Source organism: Choloepus didactylus, chromosome Y, assembly GCF_015220235.1.
Source record: "Choloepus didactylus isolate mChoDid1 chromosome Y, mChoDid1.pri, whole genome shotgun sequence".
In the NCBI taxonomy this organism is placed as follows: Eukaryota; Metazoa; Chordata; class Mammalia; order Pilosa; family Megalonychidae; genus Choloepus; species Choloepus didactylus.
This window is the reverse complement of record NC_051335.1, coordinates 51,851,125-51,873,731: the sequence shown is the minus strand read 5'-3', so window position 1 is coordinate 51,873,731 and position 22,607 is coordinate 51,851,125. Positions and strand designations below refer to the sequence as shown.

Here is a 22,607-nt window from a genome sequence, read left to right as displayed (position 1 = left end):
GAAAGCACCCTCAGTGTTTCTGTGTAAGTGTTAATCATGAACTTTCCTGAATCTGAGTGAATGCTTCCTTAATTTTGTATGATAGAAGCCTCTTTTTCTTCACCCTGTGTCAGCCCTGCTCCTTCATTATCAGGGCTCCCTTCTCTCTAGCCTCTAACAAAACTCTGAGAGGTTTGCATGGTTCCTAGAAAATGCACAATGGTGATATTCAAACTATTTAACAATTAGTGTGTAAAACAATGGATAGTAGCTGTGGAAACAGAGTATCTAAGATCATCTGCTGTGCCTGGTTTTAAACTTTTCATTGCTGGAGTGTGACATGGTGAGATATGAAAAAGGCAAAAATTTCTCCCTTTGGGATCCACCATAGCATTTATGCTGAGGTGATGTTCTAACTTGGCTGCTCTCAATCTCTGACCAAGCAGTGGAACTGGAACTGGGCAATTCTAGTTCAATGAGGGACAGCTTTCAAAAACACTCTTGATACAGGGAAGAAGATGGTGGCATAGAGAGGAGTGGAAGCTAGTTTGTATAATAAATAACCAGGAACAACTAGAAAACAATCTGGAATAACTGCAGGGGGACAAACATGACTGTCCACTCATACACCAACCTGAATTGGGAGGAATGCCCAGGATTACAGCATAAAATCTGTAAGTAGAAATTGCAGATCCAAATCAGGAGCCCCCTCTCCCCACAGCCCAAACTGGAAAGCCTCACATTGCTGGAGAGCACCACACTCTGAGAAAGCAAATATAGCTCAGCTGAGCTCCAACTGGGGCTTTAATTAAAAAATGTGGACTGCTCAATAAAATATATGAATCCCCAGCAAGCAGACAGAGGCTTTTTGTGATGACTGACCTCAGAGAGCTGGAGGGTGGCCACGACTGGCCCTGAAGGGGGCTTTCTGTCCCTTTTTCAGCTCAGTGGAGAAAGCCTCAGCCATTTTCAGTTCCCAGCACTCTGACCCAGACAAGAGTGGAGATAGCACAGGCAGAGAGACTATTCAAATGTAAATGACCTCTCCCTAGGGGTTGTATTTTCCCTAAGAGGAAGAAGGTGGAGCCAAGCTCTACTACCCACCTTTCATTCAGAAACAGAACCCAGAGCCTGGGAGAAAAAAGCCATGGGCCACACATCCCTACACCAGTCTGGATCTACAAGCTGACAGGTGCCCACCTGCTGGGTGGAAAAGCACAGTGACTTGAGGCCTCACAGGGTGTACCAATCTTCTAAGATGCACCCTCTGGGAGACATGATACTATTGCCTCCTTCTGAGACCTGAGCTCATTCTGGTCTGGGAAAAACTTATTGGGGTAACCAAGGAAATCAGATGCCTACGCAACAGAAAACTACAACCTACACTAAGAAAAACAAAGTTATGGCCCAGTCAAAGGAACAAACTTTAACTTCAACTGAGATACAGGAATTCAAACAACTAATACTAAATCAATTTAAAAAGTTTAGGGAAGATGTGGCAAAAGAGATGAAGCATATATGAAAACACTGGGTGTACATAAGATAGAAATTGAAAGCTCAAAAAAAAACAACTGGCAGAATCTATGCAAATGAAAGGCACAACACAAGATATGAAAGACACAATGGAAACATATGACAGTGGATCTCAAGAAGCAGAAGGAAACACACAGGAATTAGAGAACAAGGCACCTGAAAGACTACACACAAAAGATAAGATAGAGAAAAGAATGAAAAAAAATATGAGCAATGTCTCCAGGAACTTAAGGAAAAAATGAAATGCAGGAGTGTACATGCCATTGGTGTCCCAGAAGGAGAAGAGAAGGGAAAAGGGGCAGAAGCAATAATAGAGGAAATAATCAATGAAAATTTCACATCTCTTATGATAGACGTACAATTATGGATCTAAGAAGCACAGCGTACCACAAACAGAATAGAACTAAATAGGCGTGTGCTGAGACACTTAATAATCAGCTTATCAAACATTAAATATAAAGATAGAATCCCGAAAGCAGCAAGAGGAAAGTGATCCATCACATACAAGGGAAGCTTGATACAACTATGTGTGCATTTCTGAATAGAAACCATGGAGGCAAGAAGGAAGTGGGATGATATATTTAAGATACTTAAAGAGAAAAACCATCAACCAAGGATGCTATATCTGGCAAAACTGTCCTTCAAATATGAGGGAGAGCTTAAAATATTCTCTGACAAACAGACAATGACAGAGTTTGTGAACAAGATACCTGCTCTACAGGAAACACTAAAGGAAGCACTGTAAACAGAAAGGAAAAATGGGTGAGAAGTTTGGAAAACAATTTTGGAGGATGGTAGCACAGCAATGTAAGTACACTGAACAAAGATGACTGTGAGTATGGTTGAAAGAGGAAGGTTAGGACCACTTTGGACACCATAATGAAAGACAAAAGATAAAGACTGGGACTACATAACTCAGTGAAACCTAGGGTGCACAATGATTGTAATAAAAGGTACAAATATGTTTTTACATAAGGTAGAACAAATAAATGTCAGCACTGCAAGGTGTTAAAAATAGAATGGGATTAGGAGGAAATTACTATCAATGCAAACTAGAGACTATAATTAACAGAAACATTGTATTATGCTTCCTTTACTACAGCAAAAGCAATATACTGAAGCTAACTGCTTATGGGGGGGTACATAGGGGAAGGTAATGGGACCCTGGCATTAGTGATGATGTCTAACTCTTTATTCTACTTTAGGTTAATGTTATCTTTCCATTTGTTGCATTTTTTTCTCTCTCTCTCTTTCTCTTTTTCTTTTGTCTCTGCCTTCTTTTAATCTCCTCCTCCTTTGTGGAAGAAATGGAAATGTCCTTATATAGATAAGGGTGATGGTGCTGAATACATAAATACATGACTATACAAGGAACCAATTATTGTTTACTTAGGACAGAATGTATGGTGTGTGAACAAAAACATCTTAAAAATGGGTTGTTGAAGAAATCTTGAGAACACTATATTGAGTGAAATTAGACAGACACATAAGGACAAATATTGCAGGGTCTCACTGATACGAACTAGTTATAACATATAAACTCATAGACATGAAATGTAAGTTACCAGGATATAGAACAAGGCTAAAGAATGGGTAGCAGTTGCATATTATGAGCAGAATGTTCAACTAGGGTGAACTTAAACATTTGGAAATGGACAGAGGTGATGGTAGCTGCGGGACACTGATTACGTGCTTCAACTTGGCGGGCCTGGGCCAGGGGACCGGATCCGCCCCTGGGGAGGGTGGTGGGCACGGGCGACAGCGCCCTCCACAGCCCCCCAGGCCTGGGAAAGTGAGGCCGGAGGCAGGCCCCATTTCCTCACCCAAAATACCACCGTTAGGGGAGGCTTGCCGGAGGGAACCGCCTTTTCCCCACCCCCTTATCTTGCCCGGACACTCCCCGTTGCCAGTGCAACTCCCATCACCACCAGTGTGCATACATTGTTGCCAGACACCGTTGCCAGAGCAACTCCCGCCCCTTTTCAAACAACCTCCGTGCCCTCTTAGAACCAATCCTAACCTCCGCACCCTCTCAGAAACCAATCCTAGCCTTTATCCCCTCAGCATTGGCTTGTAACAACCCCCGCCCTCTATGCCAGCCTTTATAACCTGTGCTCACCCCTAATAAACTCTCTTGGCTTCTTCACCCTAAAAGAACTGTGTCCTGCCTGTTCCTTCTCACCGCCCTCCACACCTTGCACGCCTCCGCCGGGGACCGGGCCCAGTCCCCCGCCTCGCCCTCGCCTCCGGGAAAGAGCCCCCGCCGCCGGTACCCTCCGAGCAACGCCGAGAGCCGAGGGTTCAGCAACCGGCCGCCCCCCCCCCAGACAAATCAACTGCGACCGCAGTAGCACATTGCAGGAATAACTACCAGTGCTGAATGCTATGTGAAGGTGGTGGACAGGGTAAGCTCAGAGTCATGTATGTCACCAGAAGGAAAGTTGGAGGTTAAAAGATGGGAATGTATAAAACAGTGATTCTTTTGGTGGACAATGTCCATGATTAACTGTACAAATATTACAAATCCCTTTCATGAACTAGAACAAATGTATGACACTATAACTAGAAGTCAATAATAGAGGAGCATATAGGAAAAAATATACTTATTGCAAACTATATACAACAGTTAGTATTTTAGCATTCTTTCATCAACAATATCAAATGTAACTATACCAAAACTATGAATCAATAAAGGGGGGGGGTGGTTAGTGGTATGGAAGGATTTGAGTTTCCTTTTTTTGTGTATCTATTTATTTTCTGGAGTAATGAAAATGTTCTAAAAATTGAAAACAAATTAATTGTGGTGATAGATGATGCACAGCTGTGTGATGGTACCATGGACAATTTATTGTACACTTTGGATCTTTGGATAGTTGTATGATATGTGAACCATCTCAATAAAAAAAATTAAAAATTGACAAGAGATGTCTTCCCCCCTACATGGGACCGGACTCCCAGGGGTATAAATCTCCCTGGGAATGTGGCACATGGCTCCTGGGGATGAGCCTGGACCCAGCATCATGGAATTGAGAAAACCTTCTTGATCAAAAGGGGGAAAAGAAATGAAGAAAAATAAAGTTTCAGTAGCTGAGAGACTTCAAATGGAGTTGAGAGGTCATTCTTGAGGTTATTCCTACATGTTATATGGATATCCCCTTTTAGTTTTTAGTGTATTGGAATAGCTAAAAGGAAATACCTGAAACTGTTGAATTGCAACCCAGCAGCCTTGATTTCTGAAGATGATTGTATAAATATATAGCTTACACTGTCTGACCATATGATTGTGAAAACTTGTGGCTACCATTCCTTTTATCTGGTGTATGGAGAGATGAGTAAAAAAATGGGGACAAAAATTAAATGAATAATAGGGGGTCTGGGGGAATGGGATGTTTGGGGTGGTTCTTTTTTTTTCTCATTAAACTTTGTTTTAATGGGTCTCAAAATTCTGTGACAGATTTTTGGGCATTGTTTCTATTTAAAAAGTACTGATTTTAAAAACTAGTAACTTAAAACTGCCACACAAAAACAATGGTCCACAAAATATTCCTTTCCTTCTGAAAGTTTTACAATGCATTATTATTAACCAGTCTTTTACTATTAAGCTTAAATGGGCAACTGATACAAAAAGTTCTGAGACCATTCTTCCACCACTGATTAAGACTGGGACGGCAGGTGTTATAGGTAATATTTATTTAGTCTTCTGAGCTTTCTGGGCAGACTTGGTGACCTTGCCAGCTCCAGCAGCCTTCTTGTCCACTGCCTTGATGACACCCACAGCAACTGTCTGTCTCATATCCTGAACAGCAAAACAACCCAGAGGAGGATAATCAGAGAAGCTCTCAACACACATGGGCTTGACAGGAACCATATCAATGATGGCAGCATCACCAGATTTCAGAAATTTGGGGTCATCTTCTTGCTTCTTACCAAAACAACAATCAATCTTCTCCTTCAGCTCAGCAAACTTGCAAGCAATGTGAGCTGTGTGGCAATCCAGCACAGGTGCATAGCCAGCACTGATTTGGCCTGGATGGTTCAGGATAATCACCTGAGTATTGAAGCCAGCTGCTTCCATTGGTGGATCATTTTTGCTGTCACCGGCCACATTGCCATCACAAATATCTTTTACAGACACATTCTTGACATTGAAGCCCACATTGTCCACAGGAAGAGCTTCACTCAAAGCTTCATGGTGCATCTCAACAGATTTACTTCAGTTACATTACCTGGAGAGAAGGTGACCACCATGCCCAGTTTGAGAACACCAGTCTCCACCTGGCCCACAGGGACAGTAGCAATACCACCAATTTTGTAGACATCCTGAAGAGGCAGACACAAGGGTTTGTCAGTTGGACGAGTGGGTGGCAGGATGCAACCCAGAGCTTCAAGCAGTGTTGTTCCACTGGCATTGCCATCCTTACAGGTGACTTTTCATCTCTTGAACCAAGGCATGTTAGCACTTGGCTCCAGCATGTTGTCACCATTCCAAGCAGAAATTGGCACAAATGTTGCTGTGTCAGGGTTGTAGCCAATTTTCTTAATGTAGGTGCTGACTTCCTTAATGATTTCCTCATATCTCTTCTGGCTGTAGGGTGGATCAGTGGAATCTATTTTGATAACACCAAAAATTAGTTGTTTCACACCCAGTGTGTAAGCCAGAAGGGCATGCTCACAGATCTGCCCATTCTTGGAGATCCCAGCTTCAAATTCACCAACACCAGCAGCAACAATCAGGACAGCACAGTCAGCCTGAGTTGTGCCTGTAATCATGTTTTTAATAAAGTCTCTGTGTCCTGGGGCATCAATGATGGTCAAATAGTAATTGCTGGTCTCAAATTTCCGCAGGGAGATATCAATTGTAGTACCATGCTCTCATTCAGCTTTCAGTTTATCCAAGATGCAGGCATACTTGAAGGACCCCTTTCCCATCTCAGCAGCCTCCTTCTCAAATTTTTTGATGGTTCTTTTATTTGTTACACCACATTTGTATATCAGGTGGCCAGTAGTGGTGGAGTTGCCTGAATCTACAAGACCAAAAATGACAGTGTTGATATGAGTCTTTTCCTTTCCCATTTTGGCTTAAGAATCAGTGATGGTTTTCATGATGCCTGTGTTCTGGTGGCAAACCCATTGTGAAAAAGCTGGGGTGGTTCTTTTTTACTTCTATTTTTATTCTTATTTTTATTTTTTTGAAGTATTGAAAATGTTAAAAAATTGTGGCAATGAATGCACAAGTATATGATGGTACTGTGAACAACTGATTGTACACTGTGAATGATTTCATGATATGTTAATATATCTCAATAAAACTGAATTTTTAAAAAAAGAGTCTTTGCTCTGGGACACTCCATCTTCCTGGATGAGACTTTCCCTGAGTTGCACTGCAGATTGAGGCTTTTCCTACTTAATGCTCCTTCTTTCCTTTTCTTTGCAAAGTGCCAGACACAAATCATTGTCTGAAAGCTCTCCTTGCCTAGACTTGCTCCCTCTCTCTTTTATATTTCATAGACATTTCTCATAACAAATATTCTGCACTTCTAATTCTGTCACGGTAAGTGCTTCCTAGAGAGCCTCAATTAGCAGAATTTTTTTGTCACAAATGGCATGAGGAAACAGGAACTATGGTGCTGTTTTGGTACTGGTTCAGTCCCTTCCCAGATGCAAGGAGAACGTCTATCCTGTGTGGGTACATGATAGTGAACCATATGCTAAAACTTTCACTTGTGATGATCTGGGAGAACTTCCCATTAGAAGGCAACATCCTTGTCAGTGTAATGATTTAGACATTTGAAAGATATGGATGTGGGGGGACATTGTAAATAAGGACAATGGTGTTGGCTGATTATTACTAAGTTGTTTTAACACTCTGAAGATAGATAATGGAAAACTGAGTGTGGTTAACAAAAATTTAAAGGCTAGGTGTGAGAGCAAGAGAGCTTTTTTGAAGCTTACGAAGAGGTCATTATCTCCTCTAGTGGAAGAGCAGACACAACTGAGGTTCAAACTCAGCTTAATTGACAGAGCTCCAGAGATATTTAAAATGCTCAGCCAAGAAAAACCCTTGAGATAAGGTCTGGATCCTGGTAGAGAGTATATACAACCCTAGAAGATGAGATGCAGACATCTGCAGACTCCACAGAACTTGGAGAGGTTGCAGAATTGGTCCACTCCTCTTTAGTAAGAACTAGCATTTCTCCAATACATGAAGACACTGGAGGGCCTCTCTCCTGCAGGGAAATAGGTGCTCTCTCAAAAGACTCCTACTGAGCTGGGGGAGGATGCAGAGGTGTTCAACTTCCTCACCTGGATTCTTGCTGATGTTCTCACAAACACTGGGGACTGATGACTTGACATGCTGAGCTCTCTATCTTGGGGATTGCCCCAATGAAGCTTGTTGCTGAAAAATAGAGACTAAACCTGTTTATAATTGTGCCTATGAGTCTCCCCCTGAGTTACTCTTTGTTGCTCAGATGTGGCCCTCTCTCTCTAACTAAGCTAACTGCCCTCCCCGCTGTGGGGGACCTGAATCCCAGGGGTGTAAATCTCCCTGGCAACACAGGATATGACTCCTGTGGATGAATCTGGACCCAGCATCATAGGATTGAGAACATCTTTTTGACCAAAAGGGGGATGCAAAATGAAACGAAATAAAGCTTCAGTGACTGAGAGATTTCAAATGGAGTTGAGAGGTCACTCTGGTGGACATTTTTATGCACTATACAGAAAACACTTTTTAGGTTTTAATGTATTGGGATAGCTAGAAGTAAACACCTGAAACTACCAAACTTCAACCCAGTAGCCTTGACTCTTGAAGACAATTGCATAACAATGTAGCTTACAATGGTTCATAGTGTGATTGTGAAAACCTGTGTATCACTTTCCCTTTATCCAGTGTATGGATGGACGAGTAGAAAAATGGGGACAAAAACTAAAAGAAAAATAGGGTGAGATGGGGGGGGGTGATTTGGGTGTTCTTTTTTACTTTTAGTTTTTATTCTTATTATGATTCTTTCTGGTATAAGGAAAATGTCAAAAATTGATTGGAGTGATGAATGCACAACTATAAGATGGTACTGTGAACAGTTGATTGTACACCATGGATGATTGTATGGTGTGTGAATATATCTCAATAAAACTGAATTTTAAAAAATCAAACTGTGTTGAATTTTCAGACAGAAAGTTGGGCATACTACACTCAACAGGTTTTCCTTTGAAAGCAGGATAATAATCAATCCCCTTGCAGAGGTATGGGAAGTAAGTCTTAGAGACACAAGGTAAATTCTCCAAGTTTACGTATCTTAAATAAGTGGTAGAATAGGAATTTTAACCCATGTTTGCCTGTTTCCAAACCTCATGGTCTCCCCTTACCCATGCCATACTGCCTCCAATTTACATAGTAAGCTTTCAGAGCTCAAAGACTGTATAATTAGAACTGGCTTGACAATGTAGTTATTTTAGGTTATTTGTTTTCCTTATTCCTTTGTTTTGTTAGGGTCTGTAAACTTCCTTGGCATATGGTAGGGACATGTTGGAAGCAATGAAAATAATTTAGGTTGTCTGTTTTTCTTATTCCTTTGTTTTGTTTTGTTTGAATTTTTAAATTTTTTGATAAAGTAAAAAAAGCTATTGTGTTTTAAAAAATTAGCTTCCATGTAGTTATTTTAGGTTATCCAGTTTTTCTTATGCCTTTGATTATGGTTTGTTAATTTTCTTGGGGTATGGTAGGAACATTTTGGAAGCAAAGTATTTATTTTAGGCTATTTGTTTTTTCTTAATCCTTTGTTTCATTTGAAATGTTTTTTTAATTTTTCAATAAATATATAAAAAACAAACAGAAAGAAAAAAGACTCCTCCCACATTCTTTCTTGGTTGCCAATTGGATGACTAGGTTAAATACCAGCATAATTCATCTGGGAACATTCTAGTTTTGATAAGGGGAAAAAAAAGAGACTACATGTCAAAGGAAATGCAAGAATTAAACAGCATGTATCAGCATGACCCATGGGAGCACCATTGGGTCTGGATTTTGAAAATAATTGATAAAGAAGGCCAGAACATAAGTCTGGGTAAGGAAGAATTAGTTGAGTTAGGAGTACTTTTTTGGAACATAAGATAGCATACTGACAAGGACTTCAGAGAAAAGGGCAAAATTGCTGTTAGGGTAGTTCTTAAAAGCCTGGAGAAAATGATGCCTTATACTGAGGAAAGTTGAAATTCTTGAGTTTCTATGACAGATAGTATAGGCAGAAATGAACATGCTGAGAGAAGTGGGCATGCTAGAATAGATGTATTATGTGACACCAGGAGACACAGCAGAGGATAATATTACATGTGAGTATCCGGGGTCAGGTTCACTAGGGCTATCAGGAACACAGTGTTGTGAATCACCAAGAAGTGTTTAATTATGGCTTTCTCTGCAGGTCAGGGGTGGAGGGACTATCACAAAATTGGGCTTGATAATATTCAGGGAATAGTGGGTCCCCAAAGTAATAGAGACCAGGTGCCAGAATTCAGGAACTCCCAAATACTGTAATGATCAACAAGATTGGAAGGGCAGCCAAGGAGGTTTAACCTATAGGGAGTTGTGAAGCTGGTTATTAAAACATGTTTTCACTAGCAGCAAAATAGATAGGCAGCTGGTAAGGGTGCTACTTAACATCTACAATCAGAAGAAGGCAAGAATGGAGGAGCAGAAGAATGAGGACCGCTGCTACCATAAAAAGTAACAATCCTTTGCACAACAGTACCTGGGCCTGAGCCAATATTCAATTTCAGAACCCACTGACTGAAGATACGGCCAAGTCACTATGAAGAAGGACACTACAACACTACATAAAGTATATAATGTCAACATACCTCCAGTCCTTTTCCAATGGGACTATAGCCATTTACTTTTGTGACTGTAGAATGGGGAAAGAAGGATACCCAGATATTTTGAGCACTTTGGGATACAGGATCTGAGTTAACACTGATATCTAGAGAACCAAAGCATTATCATAGTCTCCCATGGGGATGTGAGGGATAGGTAATAAACAGAATCTTAACTATCGTTCAGCTTACAGTGGGTCTAATGGTCTGAAAACATATTCAACAGTTGAAGTAACCTCCTCTAGGGACCATGAACTGTGGGATAGAAGTTATTATAGTGGAGACATACAAGTGTAACTTCTGAAATTTCCCCTCCCACCTTTAAGTGAGGAATCAAAACCAATAAAGCATCCCTGGGATCCAATGGGAGAGATTTGTATTATTCTTAAAAATCTAAAGGATGCAGGAGTGGTGGTCCCTTTCAGATCTCTGTTTAATTTTATAGTTTGACTCCTGATGTAACTAAATAGATTCTGAAGAATGTGTGTAGATTATTTTAAGGTAAAACGATAATCCTGATTGCAGTTGCTGTGCTGGACATAATATCCCTGTTAGATCAGATTAATATGACCACTGGTATACTGATTTAGGCACTACATTCTTTTCTTTTCCAGTCATAAAAGTGGAACAGAAACAGTGACAGACAACTGGGACAGGCAACAACATTCATTTCTAGTGTGGCCTCAGGGCTATGTTAACTCTCCCACTCTCTCTTATGATAAGAGTCTGAAAAGATATGTAACTCCAGGACATCCCATAAAACACCACACTGATCCACTACATCATTGATCTGACTGATCAGACCTGATAATCAAAAGGTGACTAGTATGCTGGAAAGCCTTAGTAAGACAGATACACTCCAGAGGGTGGACAATAAACCTTAAAATCCTTTGGGGAATTGCTATTTCAGTAAAGATTTTAGGAATCCAGTGTTCAAGGACATGATGAGACCTTGCCCCTCCAAAGAAAAGAAAAATTGTTGCATCTAAGATCAATCTAAGCAAGAGCAGAGGGTTCAAATAAGCTGCATGAACAGGTATCTCAGAACTCCACGTCATTCACCATATTTTCACCAGCATCCATTCCTCAGCTAACACCTAAGGCCATCTAAAAAGGAGGAAAAGCCTGAGCTTGGTTTAAAAATAAGCCATCTCAGTATGTGGATTAAAGCTGAAAATTGTTGGTCTCTACATTCAAGGTGACCTTGAAAGAGATCCACAGGCATGAAATCCTGCACAGTGTAGCATCTGACCCAGGGAACTCACTTTGCAGTACAGGAGGTGTGGTAGTGGACCCATAATCATGGGACCCACTGGTCATATTACATAATGTACTATCCAGAAGCAGCTGGTCTCATAGATAGAGTGATTAACCTACTGACAACACTATTATGTGTTAGCTTGGATACAATACTCTGCAAGGGTGGAGTGTCATTCTTTAAGTTACAGTGTATGCATTAAATCAGAGACTTCTATATGACATTGTCTCCTCAACAGGAGGAACACATGTGTCCAGAAACCAAGGGGTAGAATCAAGAGTTGCCCAACTTACAATCACTCCCAATGACTCAGTGGGGTCCTTTGTCCTTCTTATGCCAGCAGCTCTGGTTTCTGAAGTTATAGGTCCTGGTCCTAAAAGGAGGACATACTTTTGCCAAGGGACACAACAATAATCCTATTGAAGTAAAGGCTGCTGCCAGCATACTTTGAACATCCAATGCTTAGGGACAAGCCATGAGAAGGAAAGGCTTGTAATTTGACCTGATCAGCAGGAGGAGGTAGAGATACTTTTATACAATGTGAGAAGGAGTGAATATATGTGGAAGCCATGTGACCCACTGGGGTGTCTCTTGGGACTTCATTGCCAAATTTCAGCTGTGAATGAAGATTTGCAACAACCAAGGCCTGAGGAGGGGATGATTGCTAGGAGTTCAGACACCTCAGTAATGTGGTTTGTGGTCATACCAAACAGATAAGACACCAAGACCTGCAGAGTTGATAGCTGCAGGTGAAGGGAATTTAGAATGCATAGTGTAGAAAGCAGATCAATTGTTGCTCTAAAATCAACTGCAGTAATGTGGTTGTAGTTTGCCCATTAATCTTTCTCTTTTAACTTTCACCTCAGAAGGAGAAGCCCATGGGAACTGTGAAGGAGTTACTCTTTGAACATGGATAGAGAAGTGAATCTGTGCAGTTACACTCATGGGCATGTGCTTTGACAGAGATCCTGCTATGAGTTGTAGTTAGCTGAAATTGTCTATCTCCCTCTCATTCAAGATCAATGATGGTGTTCAAACTGCAGCTACACTTCCCCCAGACTGCTCCAGCCAATGACTGAGCACCTGGGAAGGTACTATGGTCAGGGTATTCCTGCCCAGAGTGGGCTCCCTAAAGGGCAATCTTTGTTCTGGACTCCACTTTGGCTTGGCTGAAACTTTCTCTGAACCACAATGCATTCTGAGGCTGTTCCTACCCAGCCCTCTTTTATTGATGCTGTCCTTTCACAGGTGTCAGACTTGCATGGCAATCTGAAAACTCTCCCCACCTACTTCTGTTCCCTCTCTCCTTTATCCTTCACTGGTGTTTTTCTGAATAATTCTTTTACACTTCTAATTCCATCTTGGCTTTTGATTCCTGGAGTATCCTGGTGTTCCAGTGGATAAGGCCAGTACAGCATTTAAGGTGAGGGGTGGGCAATGTAGTTTCCATTTACCAACTATTTTGGAAGCACTCTGGTATTTTAACAACCAGTGCAGCTCTATTAGTGTGCACTGGCTGGGTATCAGCATTGCATCTAAACCTCATCCCTGTGATTCACCTACTCATTTCTCCAACCACTCACCCTTTTTATAGATAATCACCTTTATTATTTCATTTTGTATCCTTCCAGAGTTTCTTTATGCAAGTACAGGCAAATGCATACACACACACACACACACACATATCCCTCTTTTGCATTTAGATGGAAGTTTTTTTTTTTTAATTTAGATGACACATAATTTACACAGAAACAATGCTGTTACCTTCCCTGGTATGAATGTGGGAGAGGATTGGGCTTGTCTCCTTAGGGAGAAGTGGGTAACTTTTAGGAAGGCAAGGAACTTCCTGTACCAATGCAGCTCACAGTATTTGGAATGACTATTAGGAAACAAAAGAACCATGTACAATCAAGGTCTTTGACCGCATTTGTAGAACTTTGGGGTTCACTCCAACTGACTGCTCTCACCTTCATCATTCCAGTTTTTAAATCCTGAGTCAAACACCAAAAAAACAAAACAAAAAAATACAAACAATAACAACAAAACAACCCAATAAAGCCATGCAATCTCATCTCATTTTCTGCACAAGTTAGGTTTTGTTAAGAAAGTTTTAATGCAACTAACAGTCTGCCTAGAAGCATTTGTGGTGGATGATGGAGGGACCAGACTCTTTGAACTCTTGCTTGCTGATCCACATCTGCTGGCTGGTGGACAATGAGGCCAGGATTCATCTGCCAGTCAACACTGAGTACTTGCTCTCAGAGGGGTCAATGATCTTGATCTTCATGTGCTGGGCACCAGTGCTGTGATCCTCTGTATCCTGTCAGTGATGCCCAGATACATGGTAGTCCCACCAGATAGCAGCATTTTGGCACAGAGGTCCTTGCAGATGTCCACATCACACTTCATGATGGAGTTGAGTGGATGCCACAGGTTTCGATGTCCAGGAATGAGAGCTGGTAGAGGACCTTGTGGCAGCCTCAGGACAGCAGAATTCCTTGTTCCCACATTGCCAGTGGTGATACCTGCCCATCAGGCAGCTCATAGTTCTTCTCCAGGGAGGAGAATGCAGTGGCAGTGGCCATCTCCTTATCAAAATCCAGGGCAATGTAGCAGACCTTCTCCTTGATATAGCACATGATCTGTCTGCCACTCAGCCATGGTGGTAAAATTGTAGCTGTGCTTGGTGAGAACTTTCATGAGGCAGTGCATCAGGTCCCAGCCAACCAGGTCCAGAAACAGAATGGCCTGGAGCAGGGCATAGCTCTTGTAGATGCACACAGTGTGGGTGACCCCATCACCAGAGTCCAGTGATGCTTGTGCTGCAGCCAGAGGCATGCAGGGACAGCACAGCCTGGATGGCCATGCACCTGGAGGGTGGTGTTGAAGATCTTGAACATGATCTGTGTCCTCTTCTCATCGTTGGCCTTGGGGTTCAGTGGGGCATGGTCATCAATATGGGTTTCTCCTCTGGGGCCACGTGCAGCTCATTGTAGAAGGTATGGTGCCAGAGATTCTCCATGTCATCCCAGTTGGTGATGATGCTGTACTTGATGGGGTTCTTGAGGGTCAGGATGCCCCTCTCACTCTGGGCCTTGTCAACCACTTAGAAGTCCTTCTGGCCCATGCCCACCATCACATCCTGGTGCCAGGGGGCACCCCACAATGGACAGGAAAATAGTTGGGGGTGCATCATTGCCTGTGAAGCCAGCCTTGCACATGCTGAAGCCATTGACCACAAGCGCAGTGATGTTATCATTCATGGTGAACTTTAGGGTGGTGGGTGTATACCAGTTGTGATGGCTGTGGAGCAGTGAGAAGCCTGTGCTTGCTGGGTGGTTGGGGTCTGGCTGGTCCCTCTTCTTCTAAAGACATAATAGCTAGTACAATATATATTCTGCACCTTACTTTTGTTCTTCATATTTTTTGTTAAATATTTCTTGGTGAGCTTTGCACATCATATCTAGTTTCCTTGTTCTTTTTTACATTCACATACTATTCAATTGTGTAGAAGTGCCATTATATGTTCAACCAATCACCTATTGGTGGATAATTGAGTTTCTAAATTTTTCCTGTTTGCAATGTTGCTATGAATAACCTTTTCTGTAAGTCATTTAGGGCATGTGTAAGTTTATTCAATAGGTTAGAAAAAGAACACCTCTAATAATTATATCAAATCTAGTCATTTAGTCATTTCTGAGAGTAAACTGAAATCAAGACTATAACCAAAAGTTAGAAAGCAGGCTGGAGAAGGTGAAGGAAGTCTTCATACCTCTATCTATCTATCTATCTATCTATCTATCTATCTATCCATCATTTACCTCTCCCTATCTTTATATTGTTCATTATTCCCTTCCACGTCCCTGCTCTGAGAAAAAGATTTGAAAAACATATTCATATAAATATGTAAAATGATTGATAAATGTGTGTTATTTTCTCAGAGTCATTTGCAGTTTATCAATAAATTAAATCTTAATCTAAGGGGAAATTGTCTAATGCTAAATGATTAAGTTTAGAACTCTGTATGTGTGTTGGGTGTGGGATTACTGTCAAAATATAGCAACCTCCTTCTTTAATAAGTGTGAGAGAGCTGGTTCATTCCTTACATTTTCTGCTCACTTTTTCTGACTATAAGTAGAATGCAAAAAGAGTTTCTAAATTGAGATCATGGGGGGAAATGCTTCACTGTTTTGATATGAATAATTCAGGCATTTTATAAATAAATCACACACCCCTATAAATTATACACAGAAAAAAGCAACTCCTGATACTCATGGAACACTTGTTTTTATTTATTACAGTTCCACAGAAGTAGAAATGTTCATTTGAGAGTAGCTAGTGTTTACTGTGGGATGGCCATTCTGTGAAACCAAGCTCTCAGTTGTCCTTTAAAGCAGCTTATGAATCCACTCTGCTTCAGGCTGAGAAATAAAGTAGAAAAGTGAAAATGAAAAGTAAAACTTTAGTTTTCTGTTATTCCTAGAGAGCCTCTGGTATGTTAAGGACTGCACCAAATCCCAGAATGTCACAGATAGAAGGGAACATGGATATCATTTTGATGATTTCTTCCTAAAAATGCAGATCCCTGGACTCCACCCCAGACCTCAAAGTCTCTGAAGATGGAGCTCAGCAAACTGCATGTTCAATTAGTTCCCCAAGTGATACTAATAGCCAAAAAGATGTGAAAAGTACTAAATGTTAGTCCAACCAGCAGCATTTGTGTAGGAACTAAGGCTAGGTTAAATTTCTAGCCTGATGTCTCACAGCTTTTCAAATAGCTTTAATGGACTAGGACTTTTAAGTTGAAAGTAAAATGTAAAAACTTATAAATAAATGAAAAATAACTATAGCCATTCTAAATTCCACCATACTAATACAAATATTTTCACATTTGCATATTACTTTCTACTTTTAGTATAAAAAACATGCAGATTTTTGCCTAGTTACCATCCCATATCATTTTTCCCCTCCTTTCCCTTAGCATTATATTAAGAAATTTTCCTTCTAACTCTCTAGACTATATAATTATCTTTTTAATAAATGTATACTGTTCTGTTTCATATTTTACTAAATTATTTCCCTAATTTTATGCATTTAGTTTAATCTCAAAGTTTTTGCTCTTATAGACAATAGTGTAATTGTCATCTTTCTGCATAGTTTGTTTTCCTTCTTCCAAATTGTTTTTTTTATTACAATATATTTCTAGGAATGTAATTACTATGTCAAAGGGTATTGGTTCATTTATGACTTTTCCTCCATATTTCCATATAGGTCCAGAGGAAGGTTAAGACAGTTTATGTTGGTGTCTACAGTCAGCAGTTAATGTACCACTACAAGTGACACCTCAAAAACTGTAGGTATGTACATGTGAGTATGTGTATTTGCAGAATTATTAGTTGTGAAATGATCTCACAGGGCTGCTTTGATTACTAACTACTAACTAGCCATTGTTAATATATACTTCATGATTTTGTTTCTTAAATATATTTTCTCCTGCATAAATTATCAGTTCATATTTCTTGATAATTTATTATAAAGCTCTTGGTTTTATTCCCATAAATTTGTCTCATCACTAGCACTCTTGAGTCACAATTCAGCACTATTTCAAATATATCACATTTGCTTCCCAAACAATTGGGTTAAAGTGTTGGCTGGATGAGGGAATGGTAGTTGGTAGGATGTTTTTCCATACTTGTAAAAGTTTTGGGAATGTCTAGTAAAAAGGACATTCTCTAAGGGAGGCAGATCTAAGTAGTTAGAGTTTGCTGTCAAGAACCAGAGGTCAACAAGAAGACACCAAACCTCACTAGGTATATGAGGAGGATGACGGTAAAGGTGTAGATTAATTGCATGCTTAGGGTAAAATAAAGTGATGGCATAGCAACACAGCCATACAACAGGCAATAAAATTCTTTTGAAAGTAAACAATTTTTAAAAAGCATCAAAGAAGTCATCATGGTACAAATCAGTAGTTTCTTCAACTTCCACCCACTTATGTTATAGTTCAGCATTAAAAAAAATCATATTGAGAATAGTCATCACAATATTTTGCTATTTCTTTTATGTGCCTTAACACAGAGTTGTCATTTCTGTGTCCCTTCCATAATTCACTTTGTCCAGGCTTCTTTTCCTCTAACCTTTAACTTCTGGAGCAATTTCACAGCTGTCTCTACTATTAACTTGTTGGGTGCTCTTGAAATGAAACTTTCCCAGTCTCAGCTTTCAAAATCCTACTCATTTTTCATGACCCATCTCAAGTACCACTTTCTTCACCCTTGTTGAATGAAGGAATAAATTAATTCATGAACTAGGCAGACTAAGAATTGAAACTATCCAGCTTCATCTGGGTTCTTACAACTCTTTCATTCATTTCTTGCTAATTCCCTAACAGATGCCAAGTTAATTTATTCAACAAATATTTGGGATATGTTTAGTAAATAAAACAAATAGTGTTGTCCTCATAGAGCTACTTTATAGCAGAAAAATACACATAATACATGATAAATGTAATACATATGTAATAATGGGGAAAAGATTCTATTAAAATAAAAAGTAGGTGTGATAAGGAGTATCAGAGTTCAGGGGATGGGAACTGTTGCAATTATAAACACAGGAGCCAAAGAAGTCTCATTGAGAAGGTGATGTTTGAGCAAAGACTTGAAGAAGTGAGGTAGTTAGACATATAGAAATCTTGGAATAGAGCATTCCAGGTAGAGGGAATGACAAGTACAAAGCCCTAAGTAATATTCCTGGGATATTCAAGGAACAGTGAGGAGTCCAGTATGACTGGATCAGATTGATGAAGAAGAAGAGAAGAGATCAGAGGGGAAGGTTGTCAAATTATTTAATACCTTGTTGGTAATTATAAGCATCTTGACATTTATTTTGAGGTGCAATTTTGAGCAGTATTTTTTTTGCTAATTATATTGCTTCTCTCAGATTTAGTTTAATTCTGTTAATTCTAAATATATTTAAACAACTTTTTGTTTAAATTAATGTACAATAAACTGCATCCATTTAAATTGTCCAATTCAATGAGTTTTGATAGATACAACACACTTGCCAAACCACTGTCATAATGAAGATATAGAAAATTTCAATCACCCCCAAAAAGTTCCCTGTGCCCCTTGGAGTGTTTTAAGCAGAGTAGTGACATAATCTGAGACACATTTTCAAAGGGACACTCTGGTGGTAGTGCTGAGATATAGAAGGGTAAGTTTAGAAGCAGGAAGAACTATTAGGAGACTACTACAATAATACAGAAGAGAGATGATGGTGGCTGAAACCAGGGTGGTAGCAGTGTGGTTGATAAGAAGTGGTCAAATTCTAAATATATTTTGCAGTTGAAGTCAAGAGGATCCAACAAGCGATGTGAAAGAAAAAGAAGAATCAAAGATGACTCCAATATATCCTAATCTTGTTTTTTATCTTAATGGGAATGTGTCTAGACTTTATTATTTAGTATTACACCTTCTGGAAGTTTTCTATAGATAATCATTATCAAGACAAGAATTCTCTATTCCTTGCTTGATGACTGCTTTCATCTTAAAAGTTGAAAGGTATAAAATACGTTTTCAATAGGCCTTTATTTTAGTTTGGAGGAATAAAGTAGAGATCAAAGAAAGATAATGTATACTGCTTATGTGATATATGAGTGTTCCTATTCTTAGGGAATACTAGTTGCAAGAAAGCAAACAAATAAAGAAAAAATTACAGGCATCTTTATTTCCAGGGGGAATAGTTTAAGCTATTTGGAAGAAATAAGCAAGTATCTATGTATCTCCAGTGTTTAGTACAGTGCCTGATATAGAAAATTTCTCATGAAATATTTGTTGACAGGTGGGACAAAAAATGAAGATGCATGATTCTACAGAAAACCACATATTATTCCAAATATAAGGCTTCAATTTACAAAACAACAAAACCAGGCCTTGCTGTAGGATGTTCTCAGTTAATCAGTCAAACAAATATTTATTGATCCTCTTATACATGCTGAGAAGTATCCTGGGTGCTATGGTAAACAGAAAGGATTTGATCCCATTCCTTGATGGTTTTTAAATTTAGTTGGAAGACATATTAACATCCACCAAAGAGATAACAATACAAGTGTTATAGTGTTTTGAGGGGCAGTTGAGCTGTCAGGAAGATAACTTCAAAAGAAGGAGCAACCAATTGCAGAAAAAGAATAATGATATAAATGAATGCATAAAGGCAGTAACAATGACAACAAAGCTTTACATTTGTATAGGGCATTAGCATTTACAAAACCATTTCATACAGTCTTTCTTATTTGAACCTGAGGACAATTTGTTAACATACGTTGGTTAGGTAATATTATCCTCATTTTTGATAACATAACCCAAATCACAAAACACTGTGAATTAATGGTAGAGTTAGGTCTGAAGTCCATTTTTCCTGACCCCTTGCAACTTAGAAACTTGTGGAAAATAGAGGATGACAGATGAGAGTGTGGATGGGCAAATAGAATAAGGACAGAGATTTGGAAATACCTACAGATAAGTGAAAACTGAAGCCATAATAATGGATGAATGCTCCCAAGGAGAGTATATAGCGAAGAATGGAAGACCAAGAGCTGAGTCATAGAAAAATTTCAAGTTTGATGTGAGAGGAAGAAGCTGTGTCAGAAATGAAGAAAGAGAAATAGCAATAGGAAAGGGAGAAAGAGAACCATAGTAGCAGAAATTCAGGGAGGCTAAGGGAGCAGGCAAGTTTCCATTAAAGGCAAGAGGTCACAAGGTAATGCAGATGGAGACAAGGCCATAGGATTTGGTGAAAGATTGTCATACAAGGTCATTTAAAAAACACTTTTAAAAGAAGAACTAGGGAAGAGGGACGGGAAAGGAGAACTTAAGAGAAGAACTATATTAGAACTATATTAGGAAGAGAGAAGGGGAAGGGATATTGCAACTGAGCTAAATCCTCATCTATTATAGCAGAAAAGCAATACAAAATGTCTATAGTTGAGAAGCAGCCATATGGAGATATTATTTACTGATATGGAAGTAACCAGCAAAAGAAATAAAAGGAGAAAAGATTAAAGAATCTATCTTCCAGGCTAGAGTACTTTTCTTCTCTCAAGAAACAAGGCAAAATGTGAGGTTAAATTGCATTTGATGGTTGTAGAATTTTGAAAATTATTTTCCATTAATTTCATTTGAGTGATTCTGCTTGACTCCATTTTAAGCAAGGATAAAGTCATTTGATCTACACACACATTCAGACACATGCATAAAGATGGAGGACAGAAGACTTAATATGCACCTATATCTTTCTCTCTGGGCCTTTAAATTAGACTGGTACTTTACTATCTCTTATCAAATACAATGAGATGGCTTCATTATTTGTAAATGTTTAAGCTAAAATAATTAAAGCAACTGCAGCTGTTTTTTAAAATAGATCAAATCAGGAAATGGCAAGCTGTGTCAGAAAAATATGAAACCCCTCACCACATTATGACTACACATTGCAGAGTACCTCTGGAATCTTTTGAAAAATATAGAAATCAGAGTGGTACTCAAGAAGAATTTTATCCTTTCCTGAGACTGATTCCATGAGGCAATAATTTCCATACTTTGTCATCATTATGTTTTGTGTCCAGTGTTTCAGCCTCTGCTACTGCACTGGGGACTGGAAGATGTAGCATAAGCAGATTGTATGCATGACCTTATCTATTCCATTCCAATTATGGGCAGACATACAGCTTATCTCTCTCAGGAAACACTAGAAAATACTAAAGTCTTGCTACTCTGTTGGTCATGTCAGTTTCAATTTATACCTCAGCTAATTCAAATCTTCGTTTTAGGTCAAGATGGCGGCATAGAGAGGAGTGGAAGCTAAGTAGTCCCCCTGGAACAACTACAAAAAACCAGAAACAACCAGTAAATAATCCAGAATAACTGTGGGGGGACAAACGAGACCATCCACTCATCATACACCAACCTGAATTGGGAGGAATGCCCAAGAAAACAGAATAAAATCTGTAAGTAAAACCTGGGGAACCAGGTCGGGAGAGCCCCTCCCCCATAGCCCGAGTTGCGGAGCCACGTGGTGCCACAGAGAAGCTCTCTCCCAGCAAGCGAATATAGCTCAGCTGAGCTCCAATTGGGGTTTTAAGTAGCGAGTGTGAACTGCTCACTACAGGTACGCATCCCCCAAAAAACAGAAAGAGGCTTTGGGTGACCACTGACCTGGGAGAGCCGGAGGGTTGCCTTGGACTGGGTCTGAAGGGGACTATCTGTTTCTCTTTTGGCTCAGTGGAGAAAGCCCCAGTCATTTTCAGTTTCCAGGGCTGTGACTCGGGGAAGGGTGGAGACAGCACAAGCAGAGAGCGAGACCATTGAAATGCTAATGACCTCCACCTGGGGGGTCTGTCTTCTCTAGGAGGAAAGGGGTGGGGCCCTTTCCATTCATAACCAGACCCCAGAGCCTGGGGGAACACGGCCATACCTCCTCACACCAGTCAAGAATTATAGGCTAACAGGCATCACCTGCTGGGCAGAAAAGCACAGTGACCCGAGGCATCAAAGGGTGGAGCAATTTTCTAAGACACACCCGCAGGGAAACCAGATACTGAATATTTCTTCCCTCTGGGACCTGAGCCTGTTCTGGTCTGGGAAAACCTGATTCAGATAACCAAGGAAACCATGCCTAGACAACAGAAAATTACAACCTACACTAAGAAAAACAAAGTTACGGCCCAGTCAAAGGAACAAACGTACACTTCAACTGAGATACAGGAATTTAAACAACTAATGCTAAATCAATTCAAAAAGTTTACAGAAGATATTGCAAAAGAGATAGAGGCTGTAAAGGAAGCACTGGATATGTATACAGCAGGAATCAAAAGTTCAAAAAACCTACTAATAGAATCTATGGAAATGAAAGGCACAACACAAGAGATGAAAGACACAATGGAAACATACAACAGCAGATCTCAAGAGGCAGAAGA

General features: G+C 39.9%; 2 pseudogenes; both read right to left on the bottom strand.

Annotated features, from left to right (window-relative positions):
* Positions 1-5,200: 5,200 nt before the first annotated feature.
* LOC119524316 lies at positions 5,201-6,585 on the bottom strand (annotated as a pseudogene).
* Positions 6,586-13,769: 7,184 nt separating this feature from the next.
* LOC119524189 lies at positions 13,770-14,901 on the bottom strand (annotated as a pseudogene).
* Between the last annotated feature and the right edge of the window lie 7,706 nt (positions 14,902-22,607).